This window comes from Ursus americanus, chromosome 1, assembly GCF_024610735.1.
Source record: "Ursus americanus isolate L20-20 chromosome 1, mUrsAme1.1.p, whole genome shotgun sequence".
Classification (NCBI taxonomy): domain Eukaryota; kingdom Metazoa; phylum Chordata; class Mammalia; order Carnivora; family Ursidae; genus Ursus; species Ursus americanus.
In genome coordinates this window covers 103,977,709-103,999,542 of record NC_142127.1, presented here as the reverse complement: position 1 = coordinate 103,999,542, position 21,834 = coordinate 103,977,709, and the positions used below count along the sequence as shown (strand labels likewise).

Here is a 21,834-nt window from a genome sequence, read left to right as displayed (position 1 = left end):
CATTATGTTTTGTGTTCCGTGTAATCTCACTTGTAAACTAGCTGTGTGATTTTCAGCAAAGCATCAGCCCTCCTGAGCCACATTTACTTTCCACAGAAAAAGAGAACAATACTGTTTCATAGGATCACTGAAAAGAAAACCAGCATCGTGCAGAAACACTGTGTCCGTGTCTAGCGTCTCATGACTCTTTGGAAGTCTCATGACTCTCACATTGCAATGCAGAAACCTCTTGGTTTTCAGCTTGAGTTGGAAGTTAAGGTTATTTGGGGAGGCTTGCTTTTCTGTTTTGTTTTTTATTCTCACTGTAAGTAGGGTTAGAGAAGTGGGTCAAGCACGTGCCGCCTCATGAGAGGGGATTTTATTTGTCAAAACGGATTTCAGAGAGAAGGAACATTGGATTTGTAGACCTTGCTGCTGGGCATGCTCAAGCCTAACTCAAGACTTTGCTCAGTTTGGAGTACGGCTTGTTCTTCTCGTGACATGGAAGTTTTCTAGGCCAAACTTCAGTGTGCTTTCCGATGCTGAAGGCTTGCTAAATACAACTGCCAGACTTCAACTACAGTTTTAGTTTTAAAATTGGGACTACGGTGTTTTCATCAGCAAACACATCTCTGGAAGGAATGTGACAAGCAAAGTATTTCCACCCATCACTTGCAACAGCACCTTAAGTGTAGCTTCTGTTCTCTCTCTCTTTCCCCAAAGGCACCAAAGTCTGAGAATAACATGAGAATGACAAGAGCCCCAGAGCCTGAGCAGCCGCCGAGCCACCTTATGGGAACAAACAAGAACGGCCAAAGCTATCGTGGCAGCCTCAGCCAAGGGTCATTTCCATCTTATGTAAACTGGCTCATATAAAGTTTATATAAAATAATAAAGAAGAATTTATCAGACAGCCAGAAAGGGTGATAGATACAGAAGAGAACACTTTTGGTGGTGATTCTCCAGAATTGTGACTTTTCACCCTCCACCCATGGGAGGGATGGTGTGCGTCTTCGTCCTCCGTCACCTGCAGTCAAGTGAGGCATCTTCGTCTGGCCTCTGGACTGTGAGGGATGCCGAGACTGGTGGTATGTGATTTATGCAGGACGAATCTGAAGACAGGAGGCTGCGATCCCACGGTAGAGCTGGAAATCAGAGCTCAGTGCATACAGTGCACACTTTGGGGATGTGGGGCCAAGGACACATGCGTGTTCCTTCAGATCCCTGGGAGGGAAGCCTCCTTCTCACTCCTGTCTTCCATGCTCTGGCCCTGGAAGAGTTCATTGACTCTGCGGGTCAGAAGAGAAATGCAAAGAAGAGAAATGAAAAATAAGTGAATTCAAACTCGTGTCTGCATGGTGAGTGTCCAAGCCTTAGGTTTGTCGGAGAGAAAGAAAGATGTTTTAAATTAGACAGGAGATTGAAGGTTTAATATTACTCTGCACTTACCTTCTCGAAGCCTGGAAAAAGAGGCTACTTCTTTCTTATCTCTGATGATTTGAAAAGCAATGAAGTTTTACCCAACATTTCATTCAGAGGTACAGAGAAAGATTCAAGAGACCAGGTTTTCAGGGGTCTCAGAATTGGGAATAAAACTAGATTTGGTTTTCACTCTGTTGAATCCAACTCTCTCAATACACTGGTTTGCAAAGTTCATAGAAAGAAAACACAAAAAAATCTTTGTCTCACACACCCAACCTAATCCTTCTGTTTTCTTTCACCTTACATTTTCGGTTGGGATGAAGTTCTGAAGCCTTGTATCTCTGCAGAGTGTAAGCGTGTGTCTGTACGTGATCCAGCAATTACAGGGTTTCTTACACTCATTGATGCTTTGAGCAAGCTCGGACTACTTTTGTGACATTCAGAAAAGAAAAGAAAACGTGTGAGTCTGATGCTATCAAGAGTAAGGTAGGGGATGGGACTGGTAGAGACAAATGAGCTCTCAGAGGAAATGGAGAAAGACTGACCAGCAGGACTGGAGGAGAATTAAGGAAGTATGTCCCAGAAGCCACGAGGAAAATGTACTCTGAGGGGGTATGAGCCGCCGTGCTGAAGGCTGTGAAGGGCCCCCACTGTGAAGGTTCACGCGGGTCTACGGAATCCAGGCGGAGGAATCACTGGTGTTTCTGGTCTACCACAGTTTGCTGGAGTGGTGCTCATGGATATGGGTTCCACCGGCGGGTGAGGAGGGAAGACTCCTGGAAGCAAGGTAGATCGAGCTGTCGTGTTCACCCCCACCTCCCACACTACAAATGCACACACTGTTTTATCAGGAGAAGAAAATGCTCATAGTAAAGGCACAGCCACGCTCCCAACAACATGGAGAATCATCGGATACCCCAAATGTACAGAGAACTCACAGCTAAGATAACCCTTGACAACAGGTGCAGCGAAGCCTGGGCAAGGAAGCTTGGGAGCTGCATTTGAGTTTTGGTGTCTACGTAGGGCAGGAGACAGGGCCATGGGCACGTTCAAGTGAGGAAGATAGACCTGGGGTGCCCACATCAAGAAGGGTCCTTGAATGACTGTTATTTGTGTGAAGAAGGGATTGGAAAAGCTCTGCTTACCAGAGAGATGGCCGTGAAGCTTTTCATCTGGTCAGAGAAAAGTTGCCACTCTGCGAAGTCATCTCGAGTCATGACCTCAGATGCGACAAGTCAGAGGTTGAGTGACCTGTGTCGTATGAGGATCCTGAGCCTCGAAAGGACCACAGTGGTGGGTCTGGGTCTCGTACGTCCTCCAAGAACCTGAAGCCAACAGCACCCAGTACCAGAGGAACACTGGCCCGCTGAGGGTCTGGGGACCTCTCCTAGGTGAAACCACGCTCACTGACAACAAAAATACAAAGTACCTGGGAAACTCACCACCATGGGAAAGAGCAGCATCTGCAATGAATGGTAGGATTTTTACTCCAAAAGAGTAAGTTTAGAAGAGATTAAGAAAGTATCAATATAACTTTGGAGTAAAGGAGTAATTCTTAGAGAAAACTCAAACCCCCATGCACACACACACACACCATGCAGAGAAGGAAAGATCAATTTGAGGTGGAACCTGAACTCTTCCGTGCAACAGAAGACATGCCCATGTCCGTAGCTGCGGGCGAGGAGCAGCCGCGTGCGGTGTCCACGGTCCGCTGAAGAGTTGGTCTCGGTATCGGGGTTCTATAAAGAAACCCTTCAATCCTAAACAAACCATCCGATGGACAGCAAGACAAACACCGTAACAGAAACACGGACGGAGGACGTGAGTAGTCGCTGAGAGCAGAACGTACCCAGATGGCTAGTAACCTTGAGGAGACGCTCTGCATCCCTAGTTGGGGAAAATCCAAAGTAATGTGAATGAAAACGAGACACTCCTTCTCATCTTTTCGAATGGGCAAATCGTAAGAGGAACTACAAAATAAAGCTGCCAAAGAAAACTAGTTTTGCAAAAATGTGCAACGAATCTTCCAACATCACCAGACCCCCAAATGCTGTCCTGGGCCCCAGGGGTCACCAGGCCGAAATCACCACGCCCTCTGCCACTTGTCACAACCCCCCACAAGTTGCCACCGTCACTGGGGCTCTCGGCTGTTCCCTTTCTCTAGATCGTGACTGGGGATCCTCCAGGTCACGTGGAAACTTGTCGAAGGTCGCCAGTGAGTCCATTTAAAGTGTCTACAAATGGGTATTTCAGATCCTCGGATGATTTAGTGAGGGCAGGTGACCCCCTGAGAAAACTTCCTTAAATTGAGCACCGAAGCCACGGGCTATCGCTGAGGCTCAGCCTGGCCACCCTTCCTCGGGGCCGCTGAAGATGTCACAGAAGGGCCAGACTTCACCAGCCTCCTTGCCCACACTTCGCTGAGGAGGAAGGCCCCAGGGGATGGCCCGGCCTCAGTTCCCTTGCCCAGCGGTGGCAGAGGGAGGAAACTTTCTCAGCGTCCTGGTCTAAACGGCCTTCTTTCCTGCCCTGCCAAACCCTCCCTTCCCTGTGGACACTACCCGTCTCCGCCCGCATTTAGTCTGGTGGGAGATCTCTCACATCCCTCAGACCAGCCACAGAGGCTCTGAAGGGAAACGCTGTGGTTAAATCGTTGGGCAGAAGTTACAGTTTGCATTTCCTGATCCTTCCTCATGACTTCTCATGTGATGTTGGCTGAGTCTCTGTTCCCCATCTGATCCAAGTTTCTGTGCTAAGCTATGTAGAACAGTTCTCAATTAAAAATGAGTAGCTACATGGTATGTCCTTCCCCAGTTTCCAAAGAACCTAGGGGTGGCCCACCACGGGGGCGTGGGAAAACAGGGAGGAAGCATCTGCTCCGGGTCTCTGTCCACCGCCTCCCTGGGACACCCAAGTCCTCCCTTCCCCGACTTCTCTCCCTCCCAACACAGGACTCCTTCGTCCTCACTCGGGCGGTGTGCAAAGCAGTCTAACGGAAGAAAACGTGTGAAGGAGGGTCTGAGACTTGCCCGTCACTCAAAACAAGGGAAAGCATTTTAAGGGTGTTGGGGCATCTCTGGTTCTCTGTGCATTTCGCACATGGACTTCGGTAGACCACTGTTTTCATGACCATCGTCTTACAGTTCTCCTGGCATCACGTCGTCTTCAGAAATGTCATCTTTCACAAAGGCTCGTACACTTATGTTTCAGCCACCCTTTATGATCGGAAATGCAACTCCTGATTCTTCACTGTAATGAATACTGCCACCGAGGGCATTCTGTTCTCACTCCCAGAGACAGACTGACGAGGACGAAGGTTCGGCGTGTGTGTTGGTCTTTTGAAAAATGCAGTCCCTGTGCCTTCGCAAATGGGCAGCCCGGGGTGCAGCCCACCAGCCGGTGTGAGAGCAGCGCCCCCAGGTTCTCCAAGTTCTCTGCAGCCTGGGCATCACCAGGCCCGTCTGTCACAGCGGCAGCTGCAGCCTCAGGCTTTGGCCGCGGGCCTCGGCCCCGCGGTGGCCCCATCGGGACCGCAGATCTAGGCCTCACTGCTCCTCCCTTGGGTCCTTGCCAGTGCTTGACCCAGTGCCTCCTGACAGCCTTGGCAGCCCGAGCTGGCCATTTCCCGGTCTGCACTTTATCTGACTTATTCCCAGCAGCTCCCTGTGTCCTCCAGTGTGGAGACCTTGTCCCTCCCCCTCCTCCCAGCGCACATGTTCAGGGAACCGATGAGTCCCCATAGACGTTTGGAGGATCTTTGAGGGCCGTGTCCCCAGAGCATCCCTCCCTGCTGATAATCAGGCCTCACTCTCTCATCTCAGGAGTCCTGGGCCTCCCCAAAGCCACTCTGGAGGAGGACTGGGCAGCCGGACTGGCCACTTACACCAACTTCCTGCAGAGGCCGTCTCTGCCAGTCTCCAAAATGGCCCCAGGAGCCCGCATCGTGCACAGGCAGGTGAACGTCGTCTCCGTTCCCCTCCTCTCCTCACTAGGACCCCCTCCCCGGCCTTTTAAGTCTCCTTGCCTTCTTAAACAGGTCACTGAAAACTACCCGTGAATTTAAACAAGGCGGTAAGTGTAACCTTTTTCTCAAAACAAAAGCTTTTGAGCAGGGCATCCTAAGAGATCTCCAGTTATTATGTGGCATTTCCTTTAAAAAATATCCTCTTGTACTCAGGTCAAGCCCCGGGGGCCTGGCCCGTGCTTCTGTCTCCAGTTGCGGGGCCCTCCGTGCCCCCCTGTGTCTGTTCTTGCCTTAGAGTGAGTGTCCTCACTGCGCTTCCCAAGGTCGCCGTGAACGCCTGCACTCCAAGGCCCAGCGACTGGGGGAGTCCTGGGGTGAACACCCACGGATGCCCAGAATGCTGGCAGGTGCTCCGCCAGAGAAATCATTTGCAATTTCCTTTGTCCCAGAACCCAGAACTGGGTGCACTCTCTCACTGGTGAACATGTCAGGACTGGTCTGATTCATCTGGGCTGAGGGGGCGAGCCTCTGACAGGCCAGTGCTGGCTGGCAGAGCTGGCCTCACCCTAGGGCCATTGGAGGGGACGATGCCTTCCCCAGGCTAGCTGCAGTCATGTGCCGGGACCACTTATCTCCCCAGCCTTCAATTATGACCCTATAATCTCTCAATAGACTTTCCAAAAGTCTAGATCTCTAGATCCATGTTGACTTAGATGGATGCCGTTGGAGATGCTGCTTTCCACGCACAAGATGCTGGCTGTGCACTCTGGCCGGTGGGTTCCGATAAATCTTTACTACCCAGCTCTCCAGGAAAAGCAGAAAGCACAAACACCCAATATGCAGTGCTTGCCAATTTCCGTGGTGTAAATACTTTCAGCATGAGCAAATTCAAGCTACTGACATGATTGTCACTGAACACAGAGTTCACACTGAGCACAGAGTGAACACACACCCGGCATCACACCATCACATAGCACGTGACCACTCAGACTGAATAAATAGCACAGATAACAGATGATAGTAAACTGTGATAAATAAATGAAGAAGTGGCAAGTTTTGGGAATTCTTTAACGCTGTCGATAATAACTTATTTAGTTGTAAATGTATATGATTTCATTTCTACTAACGGCTGTGTTTAACATCTGCCTTATGAAATTTCTGAGTTTTAACACTCAGCCCGTGAGGCTGTCTGAACCTGCTGTAGCAACAGGCCAAACAAGCCACTGCTTCGTAGCTGTAGACAAGACATGCCGTGCGTCTGTGTGGAACAGCACAGAGATACCACTCTGCATAACGAAGTTCTCTGGGAGGGAGAGTAAGTAAGAGCTCCGGCTTATGCCAAGCCCAGTGAGAAGGGACTATATGAGAGAGCAGAGCAATGGCATATAAGCACATTTTTCATTCCTTAGGGGCTGGTCTGGTGCTCTCTGGTCCACGTAGTCAGCCATGCAGGGTCGGAGGAGGGTGAGAAAGTCAGAACTACTCCGAAGCCAGCAGCCCAAGGTTCAAATCCTGGCCCTGCTGCTTGATGGCGAGTGACCACGGATGATTCACTGACTTTCTGATCCTCAGTTTCTTAGCCTGTAAAGTGGGGACAGTGACAGCTGTCACCACTGAGGGTCAGTGGTTAAAACTGCCAGTTGTGGGTCGGATCCCTGACTGTGCCCGAGAGGCAGGCCTTCCACTCCGGTCACAGCAGCAGAGTGGCCGGGCAGGGGGTCGGGGTGGAGAGCCGCACCCTCTTTTCTCGGGAAGGAGCGTGCCGAGTGCAGAGCTGAGAGACCAGTGTGAGCTGGAGAACTTCTGAGTTCACAGCCCAGGGCTCAGTGGGCACTTGGGCACCTTTGGACATTCAGGGTGACCCCACCCACGTCCCCGTGGCCATCGGCACAGGAAAAGGCCGGACGTGGAGGCCACAGGGTCTTCTCAGAAGTGCTTTCAAGGCTGTGCTCGGGATGTTCAGAAGACTCCCTGGGTGATCATTATATACATAATCACAGAGCAGATCAGTACATTGTGCACCTGAAACTGGTACAAAGGTATGTGGTAGCTACATGCCAAATAAAAACACAAGAAAAGAAAGAAAAGGAATTATTTGGATGATTACAAAGTCCAAAAAACCCCCCAAAAGCTGGGCTCAGTGAGCTCCTAGCGTGGATCAAGAGCGTGGATGCCCGCAAGAGCCCCCCGAGACAGATCTGACATGAGGTTGCTGCACCCCGGCCTTGCTTTCTTCATCTGCAAAGTGGGTAGAGGGGCGCCATCCTCTGGGGCTGCTCTGGGGATTTGAGACACTGTCCCATGTCACAGGGCTGTCACCAAGACGTCCTCCATCAGCTGTCATCAAGGCCAACCTGGAGCAGCAGGGCCCGGAGCCCCTGGAGCCGGCTGGGCAGAGTCCCCCCGGGGACAGACAACTGCAGAAACCCGGCATCCAGGGAAAATCGGTCCCTGGACGGGAGATTACAGGGCGGCCCCCGCAGAGCTGGGCCTCTGACTCACAGCCGGGCGCCCCCACACTGCGGCCCCCCAAGTGGGGCCCGGGCTTCTGATTCATGTTTTCCATGGTTACTCGGGGAAATGAGAACCGTCTGGACACCCGGCCGCTCGGAGGCTCTGCCCCCATCCGCCCCCGAACACTCACGAGCAGGGAGTTTGTAGTTTCCTCCTCCTTCCACGATGAGAACCCCCCCCCCCCAGGAGCAGCTTCAAACAGAGACCAACTGACCCACAGGGTGTTTCTGAGAGGGAGCCCTGGGGACTCCAGGATCCCGGCCTCACAGGTGGAGGCCGGGCAGCGTCTGCAGGTCTTTATTTGCTCTTATTTTCTGTGTGCTGGCAGGTCTGTCCACACACAGACCACAGAACACCACGTGGTCTTCATTCTCTACCAGCGCTCCCCTCCACGGGCCGCATTATGGCCACTGTGGGAAAGGACGGAATTCTTTTCTAATTACAGTGCTTGAGTTTGAGGAAAGGAGGAAGGAAGGGCATGTCACAGCACCGTCCACGTAAATTTAGGGTGTCATTTTATCCTGGGAAAATCGCTCTCCGGGACTTGCTGCTGGTTGTTAAAGTTTTCCTTCTTCTCTATATGCAGGAGTTAAAGAACTTTCTAGCAAAATTAAGCCCCAACCCGTGTTTCAAAAAGAAGTCAAGTTTGCAGCCTAAGGGAATGCTCTGTGCAGCCTGAAGGCACACCAGATGCACAAGTCTGGGGAGCCTGCCTGTCAGTGGGCCCTGGGCGGGCGGGCGGGGAGACAGCATCAGGCTGGGGGCCTCGCTCACTGCTCCCCGCCTTTGTTCCCTTCCCTGTAAAATAGGCATGACTCCGATTCTGCCTGAGGTTGCCCTGCAGACTGAGCGAGGTCGTCCCGGGAGCCCTGCTCCAGGTAAACGCAGGAAAGGCACAGGAGAGGGAGCGCAGTGCCAGGAGGCTGAGGGGGCAGGGGTGGGTGCGAGGGTGTGGGGAGCTCTGCAGCCAGGATGCAAGGGCTTGGGGAGCAGGCTGAGACCTGGAGTTCACGGAGGGAGGGGTCTCTGCAGCCAGGAAGCTGAGCAAAGGCGTGGAAATTGCAACCAGGAGGCCACCAGGAAAAGGGGCTGGCTCTGTGCAACCGTGGGTGGGAAGTCGAGGGGATAAAGAATGGAAGTTGACACGTGGGCATACGCTTCTCTTTCCAGAAACTCGGTGGTGGAGGGAAGGAGCGAAAAAGGCAGTAACTTTGTATGCAAGGGCTGGCTGGTGCTGTTTGTGTGTCTGTGCTGATGGGACCCTGCCACGTTTTAGAAGCCGGGGGGAGCCACAATCCAGCAGCTGAGCTGTCCTGTGTCTCTCTGCAGTCCCTTGCTCCACTCCGTCCCCCGGCCTCTCCAGCATGCAGAGATGCGGGGAGACGGGAATGCCGCAGGGCAGCACCCGGACCTGGAACCCCTGACAGAGGAACCGTTCACAGCGTTGGGCAACTGCTCAGAGGACAGGAAACGCCTCCTTGGTTTTGCCACTGGGAAGAAGTAAATCAGGACCATCTAGTCTTTTCAGGGGAGGACCCTTTGCAAGGAAGCCCGACCCTTTAAAGTTTGAAGTACATGTCCTTGAACTCTGCTGCCTCAGTGGGCCTCCCATAGCCACCTCCCTGTGTCTCAATGATGCCATCTTGTGGAAAGCAGGGTAACAGCAAATCCGGAAAACCTTTCCTCCCAACACATTTTCATTCAAGGCAATCGGGTGATTTGCAGGGGCGAACTAGCCCAGCTACGTGACCTTACAGAGTGCTGGATATCCCCAAAGGATGCTCACATGTTTTCATTTGCTCTCCACGACAACCCTGGGCAATAGTATGATTATCCCCTTTTCATAGTCTTGTAAACCAACTCAGAGAGGTTAATTAACTTATTGAAGGTCACCCAGCCAATGGAAGGCAGTGCCCAATTGCCCCCCTGCAGGTCCTTCCCTCTCTTCACCGTGTGCACCATGCGAAGTACACCACCGGGGGTTCGAGCCAGTGGTTCTTCCCAGTGTGTAGCCTTGGGATCCCCATACACGCATGCACTGTGTATACAGACATCTGTATGAATATGACCGACACAACTTTCATGCAACGATGATTCTATCCTAGTTCATGTTAAGAATGCTATTGGGATCCATTAAGTTGTTCCCATGACCCACTAGTGGTCAAGACCCACAGGCTGAATAATGGCTCCTCCAAAATGTCTACATTCGAATCTCCAGAGTCTGTGAATGTCACCTCATATGGCAAAGCGGTGTATGTGTTTATGCAAGGCGATTATGTTGAGGTTTCTGAGATGGATTGATTATGCTGGATCACCCATGGACCCCATGTCATCAAGAGCGTGAGAGGGAGTCCGGGTCAGAGAAGACGTGACAACGGGAGCAGACACCGGAGAGGTACAGTTGCAGATGGAGGAAGGGGCCGGGAGCCAAGGAATGCAGGTGCTTCTAGAAGTTGAGAAAAACTAGAAACAGATTCTCCCCTCAGAGCTTCCAGAAGTAGCCGGTCCTACCGACACTGTGACTTTAGTCCAGGTAAGCTGATTTTGGAGCTCTGGTCCGGAACCCTTTGGAAGAGGTTACACTGGTGCTGTTTCGGGCCCCGAGTCTGTGCTAATGTGCTGCCACAGCCCTAGAAGCGGACGCGGATGCTGTCGAAGAATCGTAATTAGGAGCACCCTCACCGTGGCACGCTCAGCGGGCACGCGGGCTGCAGACATGGCGTGTGTATGCGGGTTTTTGGCCTTCACAGTGTTTTAAAGTCTTTTCTGAATTATTTACCACCATTTAAAATTATGGTGTTTTATGTGAAAATCAGAATTTCCGGCATGTCTTTGTTGAGATGAGGCTTGAGTCCCACATGGCAGCGTCAGACTTCGGCTGGCCAGAACCTTCTTCCAAACTTCCTTCTTCTCTTCCAAAACACTTTTAAAAAATTAATTTTAATTCTTGTCAAGGTAGTACACACATAGCTTAAGGAGACCAAGCAGTACTTTAAGGATTGAACAAATACTCATTTCCCAACATCACTCAAATCTTCCCACCCTCCGATCATATTTTCATGCCTTGAAAAATCCTGTTTCTTCTTGTATTTCTAAACAATATGCTTGCCCTGACGTATCTGGGTGCCCAACAGTAGATGCTATCCCTCTGTTAAGGACCCAGAATTGATAAGGATTAGCTCTGTTAACCCCACTCCAAATCTGCTCCCTTTCTCATCTTCCCAATATGATTAAGTCCTAGGAATTGATAAAATCATGTTCACTGTTGAGTCTTGTACAACTTTTTGTTTTTCCTTGAGTTAATGATTGCATCATTTTTTATTGTCTTGGTTTTTCTGTTTCTAACACTACTTTTTGCAAATGATCTATCTGACCTGGCAAATGCTCAGCAATACTGTTTTTTCAGATGCTTGAATATTTTGAAAGAAGCTAACAGTCCCTTTATTTCCCCTGGAGGCTAGTCTTCTGGAATTTACCATGCTCCTGGCTACAGCAGGGTTCAACCCTTGCCATGTCATGTGTTAGAATCCCCTCTTTCCCAAATCCCAGGTGTCTCTCTCTTTCTCTTGTTTTGCTGGACACACCCTTCAGTAGCGCACTCAGGATGAATGACTGGACGCTTAGCTGGTTATAGAACTCTGGCTCCTTTAAACTTTTAAAGGTACTTCCTCATTATCTACCAGTTCCCAACCTCGACCTAGATGAGTCTGATGCCACTGGAGAATCTCCATCCTGACTGGGGCTGCTTTCCCCTGGAGGCTCCTTTTGTTGCGACATCTCAAACCGATATGCATCAGAGCGGTCCTCTTTCCTTTTATTAGTTGTACCCAGTATTCAGTGCACCCCTTCAAGCTGGAGGCTCAAGATCGTAAATTCCGGGAAACTGCCTTAGGGACAGTTCAGTGATAATTTTCTTCCTCCTCCTTTTCTCCATATTCCTTTTCTAGAGCTCTGATTAGTTAGGACTCAGGAGACAACAGAACGTATGCTCAGATTAGGGTAATATCAGGGGGGTTTGATAAAGGGGGAATTTATAAAGGCATGGGCATGCTCTGAGGGTGGAAACAGCAGGACTGGAACAGGAGGGAGAGCGAGGGAGATGATTCCAGAATCAGAGGAAAGAGTGATGAGGAAAGGGCCTGCCGAGAGGGTAAGATCTCTGTGTGTTGGCCAATCTAGCTAGAAGCTGGGGGCTGGGGTCCTCTTGGGGTAGGTAGGGCCTAGAGGTCAGCTCCCAGGAGCAGAGCAGGGGAAGGTGGGAACAAGGATGTGGAGGGGAAACAGAAACTATCCAGCACATTCTGACACCATACCTCCCTGTTTCTTATTTTTTCTTTCTTTCTCTCTTTCGCTTCTACTATCCCGAAGATTTCCTTGACTTTATCTTTCACCTCTCATATGAACATTTTATTCTGCTGTCAGATTTGCAATATTTAAGAGCTATGTCATATTCTGCTTCATCATTTAGGTCACTTTTATTCTTGTTTTTCAGGTGCCAAGTGTTCTTATCTCTCTGAGGTTAACAGTTAGGATTCTTGTCTTCTGCTTCTGGCTACATCTCAATTTTCTCTGGGTTCCTTTTTTTTTCTGCTTGATTTTGGTCTCCGGATTTCCCATAGGTGATTTTCCTGAATTGCTCCTTGATTCTTGCCATCCATATTTAAGAGCGAGGCACCAAACAGTGGTTGGAAGACCCTGTGTGGGTGCTGGTTTCGAAGAACTGAGTTCTCCGTGGACTGGAGACTCGGGCTTTCTGCAGTCCCTCCTGTCACTCCTCAGCGATGACAGGAAAGGAGCACCTGATGCCCGCTCTGCCAGGCTCTCTCCTGGGAATGGTGCCAACATGGAATGGAGAGCCTTACTTCCTCGAAAGCCTTCGGTTCAGATAGTCCTTGAGGACAGTTAGAGGACAAGACACCAGCATTGACGGAGTGCTTCTAAAGTACTTTCCATGAGAACTAGCTGAGGTCAGTCCTGCCATGGGGTCCCACAAAGGGGCATGGAGGCACTCGGTCCCAGAGTCTGTGGAAGATGGGGGCGGTGAGGTGGGATGTCTCAGGCCCCAGAGCCAGGAGGCTTCTTCCCAAGGCCGTATTGCATCTCAGTGAAAAAAGGGGTCTGTGGGGAGAAGGCGGACAAGCTCAGGCTGGTGTGTAGGGCAGGACCAATATGTCTGAGCGAGGGAAAAGAATGTTTCTCAGGAGAGAGAATTATAGACAAATGGGGGTGGACAGGCTGTGGGCTCTGAAGGGTGAGAATGGGCAGGACCTGTGGTGCTGGGGGAGAAGCTTCCTGGGACGGGGATCGTCTTGCAGCCTTAGAGCCTTGTGGTTGTGGGCAGAGACGAAGAAAGCCAACAGTGCTTCATAGATAGAGTGGGGTCCTGACAGGAGTCACATTCAAGGGGGAAAAACATGAAAAATCTAGTAATCCGAGCCCTGGGGAGCCCTCTGAGGGCCCTCTCAGTCCTGAAGGATCCCTGGGAGCCCAGCCAGATCTCCCTCGAGTGAGGAAGGCGCCCCCGCAGAGGAGCCGTGGCTGGGACGCTGGGACACCTGTCCCGCCCTGGCAGCCCACGCGTGCCCGTCACACAGAGCCCCTTCTGTGCCGAAGCTCTCACCCCCCTCCCTGAAGCCCGCTTCCCGGGGGCCCCAGTGCTCTGTGGGCCTGTTGCAGCTGAGGCTGGCGGGCTGGGACGCTGGACGCTGCTATCACACCACCCAGATGGTCCCAGCAACAAGCGCCCTGGACATTTCACTGCCTGAGATTTTAGGAGACAGCAGGCATCACCGAGCTGTGTGACCAAAACGGGAGCTGCAGACGCAGGAGCGAGACAAGCCCCATGGATCCCAAGAGTGTCTCACCATGCTCCGAAAAGTCTCAGTGGGCAGAGGTGGTGGTGGAAGGTGGAGCGGTGACACGGGAAAGTGGGGACAGACGCAGTGTCAGCTCCCAGCCTTGCTGTCCACGGACTCAGTGGCCTTCGGCAAGTTCCTTCCCCTCTCCGGGCCTCAGCTTGCTCATCTGTAAAATGGGTAACAGGCACTGCCTGCCCTGTGGTTGAATCAAACTTCTGTGCTCTTCCGCGGGGGTCTTCCCACGGCAGGTGTCGCTGAGGAGCCGGGGGCATCTCCCGACGTGCTCGGACAGGCCCCCCAACGGCGGGCGTCCAGCGCTGGGTATGGAATTAACCGTCCATCTGTCCAGCTGGCTGTCAGGACCACGATGTCATGGCCTCTTTTCCCCAGGCCTCTTCCTTGTCTCCTCTTCCCCCAAAACATTCCTGTGCCCCCAGAGCTCTGGTTTGCTCGGGACCGTAGTGCTTACTAGACCCGTCCTCAGGGGGGGCTCCCGTGCTTCTCAGGGCTCCCGTGCTGGCCTGTCTCCCGTTTCCCAGTACACACCCCAGGCGCCAGGGCGAGCTGGGGTGCGTGTCTCTGGCCCCTGTACCGGGGCTTGCAGCAGTGGCAGCATCCCTGGGCAGAGGCCCCGCAGGGGCCGGTGGTGATCGCAGCCCTGGGACACCTGTAAATGGTGCAGAAGATGTCACCTCCCTCGCCAGCCGGTCGCAGGACTCCCGCGGCAGGAGAAGAAGGGTTTCTTTTACAGCTTGCCCGACGTCTCTGGGAGATACTTTCTACCTTCTTCCTTCCCTTTTTCAGGCTTTCTTGTGACATCTCTGCGGCTCAGGGCCCCATTAGCAGAGAGCGCGCTGGGAAGCACGGGCCACACGGAGCTGGCTGCTGGGGCCGGAGAACCGCGTGCTCGGTGGGTGGGAGCTGCTCGGAAAGGATGCCAAACAGCAGAGCAGAGGAGGAGGGCTGCTCTGACGGGTCGCCCTCCTCCCCCGTGTTCTCCCCTCCTCCTTCCTCTTCGTCCTCCCTCCCTCTCCTTCCTCCCTCCGTCTCGCCTCCTCCCTGCTCCTTCCTGCTTCTCCATCCTGCCTCATTCTCCAGGGGAATATTTCTTTCCCTCTTCACCTGCCTCCAGCCTCAGGGCTTCTGCCCCAGGGAGTGGCTGAAATGAGACACACACACACTCACACACTTGACACAATCACACACACATGCCCACACACACAGTGAACACACATCACACACCGCGTACGCACACGCACACACACACACCCTCTGAGGGTCCCCTGTGAAGGGTGGATGTCCACACTCAGCCCCGCTCTTTGAGATTCTCGCTGCCGTCCAGGACGCAGACACCCCACGCCGCGTCCCCCGCCGCGGGGAGCCTTCCCCGAGCCCCACGCTCTCGCCTCAGGAGTCCCCAAACAGGCGGCGGCAAACCTGTTTCCTCTCCGAGCGCTCCTAACTCGACTTGTTCTTTCAACAGCAAGGAGAAGTCGCCCAGCTATGTCCCGAGAAGAGAGTGGGGGGCTCTCCCGCCTCCCCGCTCCTGGCCGCGGCCTGTCTGTTGAAATCAGTCTTGTCCAGAAGTCAGTGCCACCTGGTGAGAAACATGCTTTCTGATTTCTTTTGTCCGGTAAGAGGTTGGAGTTAGCAGTCCTAGGGAACTCATCTCACAAGTTTCTACTCGAGTCTCCCTGTTTGGTTCTAGAAGTTTCCAGCTCTACAGAGTTCAGGGGGCAGATGACCTGTCCACGAGAAGGTCAGAGTGCAGGATGCCGCGGGAGACTGAACTTGCTCACTTATCTCACTTTTAGTCATTCCGGAACCTTCCCCTGGTGCCAGCTGGCCACTCCCCTTAACTGATCATCAGCTACTCACAGTGGAGTGCGGAAAGTGGCCTGGACGGAGCCCAGGAGCGCTTCTCCAGGCGCTGCTCCACACCTCCACCCCGTCTCACGTGCTCAGGAAGGAGAGTCGGACTGGGCCCTGGGTGTGGGGGGATGTGGCCGGAAGGTCGAAGGTCGGGTGGCACAAAGTGATGTGTTGGAGGGGAGCTCCCCAAAGGAGCCGGGGGGGCTGCTACAGAAGAAAGGGGGTATAGGAAAGGGCTCTCCCGCCTGACTCAGGAGGCCCCCGTGTGCCAGGAGTGGGCTGGCTGCACCCCTGATCAGCACAGATGAGCCTGCAGCCTCGGGGCAGGAAGGTGGGGGCCTCTCCTCCTGCTTCCGGGGGGACAGAGCTACAGCGACGCTTGTAGAGCTGGGGCACCTGAGAGCCAGGACCCCCACGTGTCACAGCAGCACCCAGAGACCCCCGCCACGGGGCTTCGCGCCAGGCAGCCCACAGCCAACCCCCCGGGACATAAGCTATGGCGGGAGACAAAGCCTCGGTACAAAGGGGATGCGCACATCTGCTGTTTAAGGCTGGGGTCTGCTTCCCTGCAGTTGGTCTGGGGAGTGAGGGGTCCCCAGAGATGGACTGTGGGGGGAACAGAGTCTCAGCTCTTTGCCGGGATCCGTGGGATGAGTCTGAGCAGGGTCATGGGAGCGGAACAGGGGAAGCCTGGCCTAGGTGTGGGGGGACGTGCTGGGAGACGGGCACGGCTGGCGACAGAGGGGGTCCTGTGTCAGCAGCTCGGTCTACAGTGGGGTTTCTGGGATGGCTGTACCCCTACTGGCAAGGACACAAAGTCCTATAGGAATGGCTGCTTTTTTTCTTAACTGAATAAACAGAAAGGTCCTTCTCTCCTTAATTTTAACTAATACACTTGGCTTAGCGGCCAGGGAGCCAGTCAGCCTAATGCGGCCCAGAGAGGCGTGGGGCCCCCAGCAGACAGCCCCAGCCCCCCATGAGAGCAACAGAGCTGTCAAGCAGCGTAAGAGACGGGGTAAAAGAAAGTTCTGAGTGCAATCAGGACCATAAACGCTCGTGAAAAATAATATTCAGTGAGACCTGGATTAAATAATGTTCAACTGAAAACTAAAACATAATCCCCACCGACCTCAGGAATGAATCATTAAGACGTTTTAACCGTACATCCGGAGACAGAAGGATGGCAGTGAAGCTTGCCAAGGCCGGGGTTCTCAGGTCAGCGGGGAGCCCCGTGGTGCGAGGACACCGGAGTAAACACCACAGCAGCCCTGAGTTGGTGGCCGGATCTTCTGTATTTCAAGACACTCCCGAGGACACACGGCCATAGCTTTCCAGTCCTTCCTTTGTCTCTTGAGGGCACCTGGAAGGAAAGAGCCTCAGAGCAAAAACTGAGTCTCTTTCGCTGCCTTCCAGAAGGAGGAGAAGCAGGAGAAGGGGGCCAGGGCACCTAGTCCCGAGGTGAGGACGTGGAGCGCAGCTGGGACCACCGGATAACAGGAGCTTGGGCCACGTCTTCAGATCAGGGTGCTCGGTCCCCTCTGGAAAGGCCAGCCTCCGGGCAGCGACCTGCAGGGGCTGTTTCTGGGAGAACACAGGCCAACCAAGCGCGTGGAGGGTGGTGTGTGCCGGGGGCGGCTTTGATTGGGGGCGGTGGTGGTGACTCTGCGTGGACAGACAAGGGTGGCAGGAAGGGACACAAGGGACATGAGAGAAGCCATGTGTGGAAGGCCCAGGCCAGTGTGAGCCCCGACCTGTACTGGTCCTCGGCAGGGGGAGGCGGGAGCCTGTGGGGAGGCTGCAGGGAGGCTGGCGGCAGCGGGGCAGGCCGCTGTGCACGGTGCGGGGAGAGAAGGATGGGAGGGTGGAGCCCCGGGCCGCGCAGAGCTTCTGCATTCCGTTCTCTGGGAAGAAGGGAGCGAGGCCACGTGCTGGGAGTTAGGGGCCTGGTGGGGTCACAGGCTGGAGCAGAGGGCAGGAGGTCAATCGGAGCGAAAGGTCCCCCCTGCGCTCCCTGGAGGCGGTGTCCCGGCCCCTCCTCCTCAGAGCCCTGGGTCCCGGGCAGTGACATCACCGAGTCCCACAAGCCAGGTTTTTTTCCAAGTGCAAGAAATTTTGCAATGTGATAGAAATTTGATGAATTCCTGAATTGGTCTTTTGTGTTCTGTTTTTTATGCTACCTTATAGGCCCAGCCAATTTTTTTTTATTTTTCTGAATATTTCCAGACAGTTGTTTTCAAGCTCGGCATTTGGCAAGAAAGGCCCACCTCTGTTCACACATGGGACAGACAAGACCAGTTTCTGACTGCCAGTAGTTTTTGACAAAAGATGGGTGGGAAGCCACTCACAGTTTCCAATGAGAAGAGGACTAGCGTGTCAGCAATAATGTGTGCGTTCCAACGACACATCTGTATTCGTTCGTACTCCACACTCCCTCCTTGCAGTGTGGTTACCCGAGTGCTGGGGTCTGGCCTCCCCCACTCACATGGGGGCGGGGGCTCCTGACCGGCGGACGCGGCGGAAGGTCGACCGTACCTGGTTTCCAATGCTGAGTCGTACAAAGGATTCAGCTTCCTCCTGGCTTTCTCTGCCCCTCTCTCTGGATGTCAGGACGTTGGTCTTTGGAATCCAGACCCCACGCACGATGGGAGGGAGCCCAAGCCACGTGGACGGGGCCAGGGCCTCTGCGATAGGCAGCACCAATTTTCTAACCCGCAAATGTGCCACCTTGGAAGGGAGCCATCCGGCCCCGAAGCAGGGGCTGCCCGGCCAAAAGCCGAGTGGACGTCTGGTTTTGCAGCCAGACTCGTGCACCCAGCCTCTCCCGGGTTCCTGATCCCCGAGGAGCCCTGAGACAGGTTACGTATTGTCGTTTCAAGACACTGAGTGTTGGGGTGAATTTTCGGCAGCATCGGAGAACTACAGCAAGTAGACTAGATTCAGCAAATGCTCTCTGACCTCCGGCCTCTGCCAGAGTTTTCGGTGCCCAGCTCTGAGTCGGAGGCCTGGTTTCCAGCAGCCATCCTCAAAGCTCCATGCCATGGTGTTTTCTAGACAACACCAGACAGTTCTCACAAAATTCCTGCGTGCTGAGATTAGACCTCTTTTCCAGATGAGGAAACTGGGCCCAACGGTCACGCAGCTGGTAACTGGAATGGCTAGGACGAGAACCTATGTCTATCTGTCTGTCTCTGAGATGACCTTCAGGACCCCTAAAGATGGGCTTTCCCTTTGCCTCAAGCTCCTTCCCCCAGTCTGTCCTGTCTCAGGTCACAGAGAAAGGACGGCCCTGTCACCCTTTAAAGGGACATCAGGTCAGTGTTTCAGGCCAAGGGGCTCACTGCCACCTCCCCCACAATCCCTAGCTCCCCCACGTCTGCTAACTGCCCCACTGCGGTCCCCCCTCTAGAGGCTGTTGCTCTGACTTTGAGGGCGTCTGGCCTGAGGGTGTCCGTCCTCCTCGGCTGGAGTGTGTCTGTCCTCCTTGGCTGGAGGCTGTGGTAAGAAACACAATACTTCTCCAGGCATCTCTTCTCTGTCGGGCCGGCCAGAGCCCCCGAGGCCTCTGCCCACCAAACACTGACCCCTGCCTTACTCCCCCAAACTGTCCCACAGCCTCGTGCCCTCCAGGCCCCGGCCCTTGGAGTTTGAGGTTTTTTGGGGGGGTGTCCACCTGCTACCCGGGGAGATTTTCCAATCCACGCAATTACACCAGATTGTACCTCCTTCAATCCAGCCCACTACTCAGCGTGTTCGAGACATTTCCTGGAGGGTCTTTGCTTACTTGTTTGTTTGCCGGATTAAAGGATGGTTGACACACAATGTTGCATTAGTTTGAATTTCTTGAAGTTTCTTGCCTGTGAGTATCAGCCTTCCTCATGTTCCAGGCTGACTCACTTCTCCCAGCTACTCTGACATGTGTTCCATCATTTTCCATGGGAATTTTTTTAAAGATTTTACTTATTTATTTGACAAAGAGACAGAGAGAGCAACCAGGGGCAGAGGGAGAAGCAATCTCCCCGCTAAGCAGGGACCCCGACGTGGGACTTGATCCCAGGACCCTGGGATCATGACCTGAGCTGAAGGCAGACATTTAACTGGCTGAGCCCCCCAGGCTCCCCTTCCATGGGGATTCCAGAGAGAAGTCTGAAGTAGGGGCTTGCCATCCAGAACCACAGACTGGAGATTTTCAGGGGTGCAAACATGTGCAGAGGGAGCCACTTGAGGACGGGAGCAGGACTTGGGGCACCCGCGTAGGGAGAGAGAGGCAGGGGGCTGCCTGGCCCTGCCGACCTCACCCCTCCCTCCCCTGGCTGCATAGCAGCAGTGCTTCCCTCTGGAGAACGTGGGGACCTCGAGGCGACAGGCTCCGTGTGTGCCCAGAGCCAGAGCGCCACGTCGCGGGGCGATGTTGGCCTCTCACTGTGGTGAGGGACGACACATAGACAAAGAGGACCGAGCAGTCTCTGTCCTGAAGATGCACGTTTCTCACCCACAGCTCAGGGCCTCTGGCCAACGCAGTTCCTGCTCCCAAGGAGGAGATGGCCCATGGGAACAGGAGTCACTGACTGTGGCCTTGGGGAGGGCTGTGGCCCCGAGGCTCCAGGTAGGGTCCCTAAGCCCATTCTCCCACGCACCTGGATGCACTGGAACCCATGTGTCCAGAAACCCGCAGGTGACGCAGCATCCAGGGAACAGCTGGCAGGGCTCAAAGGAACAAGAGTGACATCGTGGGGAGCCCTGTCTGCTCGGAGAGGTTCCGGTGACAATGAGACCAGGGTCACAGTCTCAATCCTTACCCCAGCCAATCCGCTCTATGCTGTGCGCTGGGCTGCGTCCTGACCAAGGGCCGCGTCCTGCTGTTCTAAACACCTGCCGCTTCCCCCGCCCCGGGCTCCTCAACCACCCCGGAGACCCCAGAGCGACCGGGGCCAGCTCAGAGGGGGTGCAGTGGGTCTGGCCTCCGTAGCTCTTTGGCTCAATGCACAGTTAGGCTCACCGCAGGTCTGGCTGTGAACTTTTGGACAAATGGCTGGTCTGTAGGCCTCAAAGCTGGTCCCGTGGTCCCTGGCTGTGCTCTCAGAACTTGGAATCCTGAAGGCTGGGGTCCCTGTGGCAGGACCTCTGTTACTTGGCAGACCTTGCACGACACGCTCCTCCCAGTCTACTCGGATTGGCATCCCAGACCTTAGACCTGCTCCGACCTTGGCCTGAGGCCTGGTGCCAGCCCTGTTCCCTTATGTGCATCCCCCAGTCCAAGGCCCACTTTGCATGGTGTCCTTGGCTGTCCACCATCAACAGTAATTTCACCTCGTGCGTCTGCCTGGCCCCTCAAACTGGATCTTCCCTGCTTTTTACAAATGCATCGTATCATTTGGGAGAAGGAGGAGGGTAAGCGTTTCTAAATGAGAGGTCACAAGCCCCGCTGTCTGCAGGGACTGGGCCTCTGGCAGCAAGGAGTGAAGCAGGCCCTGACCTTGAGGGCTCTGACCTTGTCCCTGAAGGGAACAGCAGCACCCTTGCTCGTGCCAAGTTCCACCACACAGGAGTGTTGGTCCAGGGTGGCCAGATGCTCAGATTTTTCTCAAGAGAAGTGAGAAATCTGAATTTTTTTTTTAAAGATTTTATTTATTTATTTGACAGAGAGACAGCCAGCGAGAGAGGGAACACAAGCAGGGGGAGTGGGAGAGGAAGAAGCAGGCTCACAGCAGAAGAGCCTGATGTGGGGCTCGATCCTATAACGCCAGGATCACGCCCTGAGCCGAAGGCAGACGCTCAACCGCTGTGCCACCCAGGCGCCCCCAAGAGAAATCTGAATTTTTATATGAAATCTCCCACTCCTCAGATGTGAATTCATTAGTGTTTTAAAATACTGAGAGATCCGAGCCAAATGTGTCTGCTGACCAGACACGGCTCACGGACAACTATGTACGAGCTCTGTTACGAGTAAAGCTGTTTCCTTAATAATACCAGCGATAACAACACTGATAATGAAAGGTTCTGAGAGCTCACCACCCACCAGGCCTTATTTCAAGGGTCTTATGTGGACATTTTCCTTCATCCGCACCACAGTTTTACAAGGCAAAACTACCGTCATCGTCTGGTTTTATTCAGAGAAACAGAGACAACCCCCAAAGGGTGAAGGAATGTGCCCAGGGTCACGTACATGGAGAGTATCAGCCCCCAGAGCTCAGGCCCAAACCACCAGCCTTCGAGAGCAAGGAAGGG

At 53.7% G+C, this 21,834-nt stretch overlaps 1 long non-coding RNA gene across 1 annotated transcript; it reads right to left on the bottom strand.

Annotated features, from left to right (window-relative positions):
* Positions 1–292: 292 nt before the first annotated feature.
* On the bottom strand, positions 293–3,911 carry LOC123790114 (uncharacterized). Its single transcript, XR_006779010.2, has 4 exons — positions 3,251–3,911; positions 2,547–3,140; positions 1,947–2,177; positions 293–1,268 (listed from the first exon to the last, which is right to left on the bottom strand). It is a non-coding gene; the product is annotated as an uncharacterized LOC123790114 (long non-coding RNA).
* Positions 3,912–21,834: the final 17,923 nt, after the last annotated feature.